The sequence below is a fragment of the Paramormyrops kingsleyae genome, chromosome 18 (assembly GCF_048594095.1).
Source record: "Paramormyrops kingsleyae isolate MSU_618 chromosome 18, PKINGS_0.4, whole genome shotgun sequence".
NCBI lineage: Eukaryota > Metazoa > Chordata > Actinopteri > Osteoglossiformes > Mormyridae > Paramormyrops > Paramormyrops kingsleyae.
In genome coordinates, this window is record NC_132814.1 from 4,821,790 (window position 1) to 4,826,631 (window position 4,842).

The following is a 4,842-nucleotide window of genomic DNA, read 5'->3' on the forward strand; positions in this document are numbered from 1 at the left end:
CTGAATGTAATCATCAGTTAGTTCAGTTGATAGGAATCCCCAAAGCAATTACAAGGACTTGATGTAATTTAACCTTTACCAATGGCGTAGATTTGGGTATGGATGGTAGGGACGTGTCCCTGTCAATATTGTGGGAGAATCGTGTATGTTTATGATAGCGGGAGGTACGGAGTTGATTTGCTCTATACCGATGTTGAAACCAAAAAAACGCCCTTGATCTTTACAAACCTATTTCCTTTGTCATTGCGTGCTTCATCAGCTTGGTTTAATATATAGAAATACTAATCTAAGATGTTGGTCGTATACCATCAAGGACTTTTGGAATTTTAAATCCAAGGATCATGCTCGGTTCTGGGAATTCTAGCGTAAGGGATAACGGTGCGGTTCAAGGCAATTCATAAACAGTGTTTCAGCGCCCCCTTGTGGAAGCAATCTATATTCAAATTAGGCCTAAAGTGTATACAGTATTCCCATTCCCAAACAGTTAACATAAAATTTATCTGCATTACAAATTGGTCACAGATAAATTAGAGCATTTAAACGGGATTGAAAAGGAATTAAAGTAAAAGGGTCGGGGCAGGATATAGCTGATAACCTGCCTAAGCAAAGTAAAAAAACGCGAACTAATTGTGTAGTGAGCAATCTAAGCGGTGACGTAACTGGAAGAGTAATATGCAGGGGAAAATAAAACAGCATTTTTTACGGTAGTCATTTTCACATAGAATTGATGTGTTGGTTCGCGTGCACTGTAGTAGCAAAGTGACGCCACTGATCCTCGAACTCAAACTGCTTTGCAGTTAAAGGGGTGATATTTTTATGTTGCGGTTCGCCGGTCTGCGTTTGAAGTCCCCATAAACGGGGAATTTCATTCTAAGTGAGCCAGCGCCAAAGTGAGTCCTCCGGGAAGGAGGTGAGATGTGACAGCACATCGCATATTTCAGTAAGACTCACAAAGCTCTGACAGCATCGAGTAAACTGTAATCTCTGCGGTAATGGGCACGAACTTTTAAAGTTATTCGGTCAAATTTCACTGGGGAATCTTTTCTCGGACCTTTTTCTAGGGTAATTAATTACTGCAGTAAATGATCCCGTTAAATCATCCGTCCGTCTCAAGTCTCATTTTCTGGCCAGGGTCGCCAATCCAGTTATAACAAAAATTACTTTTGATCAACTAAGCAAACAATTCTTTTGCCCTAATGAGCGATTTAACAAGGTAAAGTACACTGACATTTAAAAACTTTTATTGCATAAATGTTTTCCATTTACGTTTGAACAGGTTTACATATTTACAGCTACATCACTCAGGCATTGATATATTACCGATGTTCTATTACTTTAATCAGCATGCTAAGTTTACATGTATTTACAGGTATATACTATGTACACATGAACAGAAGAAGGACCGTGTACGTTTATGTACGTATGTCATTAAACCACCATCCTGTTTAAATTTCTGTCACGTTTCTTGCAAAACTATTAAGCTGACCCAGACGACTTGTAATTAAATAGCTAGGAAATTAATTGGTAGAACGTATCAATAGATACAAAAGGTGACAATAACTAACCTCCGTACGTTAGACCATTCAGTCTACCAGTGCTACCATTGTTTTGGTTTAAATAAATAAATAAAACAAAACTGAACTATGTTGTGTAAAGTGATTTGATTTTAAGTCTAAAGTACGAAGTATTTTATGCGTAGTGTCCAAAACCAGACCAAATGGAACCTATAATCGGTCAGGTGTAATAAGATTACATTGCGTTCTTTTTCTGTGTTCCATTTTACTATTGATTCTTTATTAAAAGTAGGAATGTAATATCCAGACTTCGTTTGAAATCTGTTTTAGCACAAACAACTGTTTTCGTCTGTGGTAACAAAACCATATAATTACTACTATTAATACTATAATATTATATAATAAGACTTTATATATATACACACATACACCCAATACATGCCATCTCCATTGACCCTCTAATCCCCAGAAACACTGGCCACTTTCCCAAGGCGTGTAAACAGCAGTTCTTAGTAGATAGGCCTATTTTAGTTACCATTAAATGTTTTTAATTGTCGCAAAACCCCCATATGGTACGTTAAAGATATTAAATAGTCGGTTTTCGTTTAAACCGTTTGATGGCAAAATTAACGAAATAGCGTGGATTGAGATAGTGCCTATTGAAATAAGACCGCTGTTAACTTGTGTTAATTTCTACCACAACGTACAAACCTTCTTTGTGTTATCTAAAACTTCATTAATAAAAAATAATGATTTGAAAAAGTAGCATTTCCAAAGGTTTGTTATTCAAATAATAAAATTACAGACACAACCTAAAATGTTTCCTGTGTCAGCAGCGTAAAAAAAGTGCAATTTGAAAACATGAAAGTAACAAACCGGTGGCCGAACTCCCACCTTGGTGGTTTAACGGATAAAAGCTCAGACATTTATCGTGACGCGTCCAGACACGGTTTTCCTATGAGAATCTGAATACTCCGCGCGGAACATATAATTGTCAGACACGCGCATACACTCGCACACGGCAGATACCTACAACTGAACCTCCCCAAGTCAAACAAAACCATCTCTCACTTAATTACTGCTATAGCCAATTAGTATAATTGCTATTAATTTAGAAACGTGCATTTATTCAAGGCCTGGTAATACTTACAGAATAATGCATGTCAAAGCCTTTCAATTATGAAATATTTAATAGAATATTAGCCACATTTTTAGTTGTTAAGTGTTTAAAATCCATTTCAAATGGGCTTGGGGTTCTGTATATTATACGTTCAGAATTTCTCACATTTTGGCTCTGTGCTCAAGGTGACTAGGGTGTTGTGTGGGGTCCTGCCGTGTGTACAGGCACACACGCGCACACACGCACAGATCTATACACTATCGTGTACATCAGTTCTGTACAAATGGTGCTGTAGGTTTAGGTTCCCTGCTGTCTTCTATGGCTTGACTCAGAGTTTATGGACGTGTGCAGGGTCTGTTTCTCCAGGCTGAACTCAGACACACAACGGCAATGGTGGTTACACAGGCGTCACTTATGGAGGTCATCATGGCTCTAGGCAACCTTATGGTACCTTAGTCTCACACACACACACACACACACACACACACACACACACACACACACACACACACATTTACAAACACTCTGCTGGGACACATGCACTGCATATGACTGGCCTTGTAGGAAACTCTGCCCCATTCCTGTTCCCAGAAGCACCGCTAAGGATCTCAGATCCTATGAAAGCAAATCATATTGGGCCCCCAACCGAAACCAATCTAATTATGTTCCAAATTTTTTAGGGCCCCTGTACAATCATTCTGACTATGGCGCTTTTCCACTGGCATATAGGATCCGACCCCTTCTGGACCTGTACCACAAAGAGCCACTAGCATGTTTCCAGCTCGCTGTGGTTTTCTGCTGCAGGAGGTTCAGCTCAGTACAGACATGGCCGGGTTGGAGAGCGACAGTGATATAAAACCGAAAAGGCGCCTATTTACTGTGCGCATGGTGTACTTTCTGATTTTCACTAGCACATCTGTGAGAATCCTTTGTTATGTTAGCATCAAATGCTAACGGAATTGGTATTCGCTTGAGTGAATTTGCATTAAGTATCCATTCCATTCAGCTGTTCTATAGTACTTTTTTAAGTAAGAGGTTGGAAAGTTTCATGTTGTGAGTAACTGGGAATGCGATACTACTCATAATGAATAATATACAGAATATGCCCTTTTCTCCTTCAGATAACACATGCACAGAACACCGGTATCTCCGTGCATTTCAACCAATCAGATGGCGGTGACACAACCAGTTGGGTTTGGTCACACTTTTGTCCTGCTTACTAGCAGGGCCATGTCAGGGTGGTTACGGCTCGGGTACAGCTTGGGTACAAGAAGATTTTGTTCATATGCAGTCGTGAAAAAAATAAGTTGGATCTGTGTGTTCCCAGCCCCAGGATATACAAAAAACAAAGGTGTCCTGGAAAACCAGGCCCAATGTGTGTATATAGCAGATATGTAAAAATGATCCGGTCACTAAGTCTAAGTATCATTCTCAGACAGCTTGGGTTGGTACCGTGTAGAGCTGGGCCTGGACCACCTGATTTAAAAGGGCGATCACTAAGCCGAGCTTTGATTGAGCTGACGGCAGAGCCGATGTGGGGGCACAGCACCCACTGACATTTATCAAACATTTGCGAAATGCCTGGAGAGAGTGAGGGTGCTATCTGGCGCCACCTGCTGGGGATCAGGCATGTGTTTTTTACGCCATACTTAAGTGTTCTGTGCGCCTGCATGCTGTCCGCGTGATACTTGGAAAATGAGTGCTATAGAGAACGCTTTGCTTGTGGCCCTGAGTCACACGCACAGACATTCACGCACACACACCACACACACACACGGACCTGCACTTCTGATGTCAATCACTCATGTAAACACCTTCCACATTCCATGTATATTTTTTGACATGTACTTATAAATTACGGCCAAAGGGTCTAAGAAGCCGTGGCTTCACATCGGAGAGACAGTCCCCTCTGGAAGACTAAGAAAAGCCAAAATCACAGCCTGGATCAGAAGACGCCAGCATGTTCCTCATCTTGTTGCACTGGTGAGGCGGGACTAAGCGCCGTGTTCTCAGCCTGAAGCATGTTCCCCGCCTGTGTGACAGTAGCATGCCCAAGATATCAGGGCTCCTGTACATTATTGCGTTAAGAAAACTGCTCCCATCAGAGCAAAAGGCAGCCCTTGCGATGTCCCCCAAAGACGGGGGCCCACACCTGTGCCCCAGATAACCCCCCCCCCCCCAAAAAAAAATAAACACAAGATCCTTTTA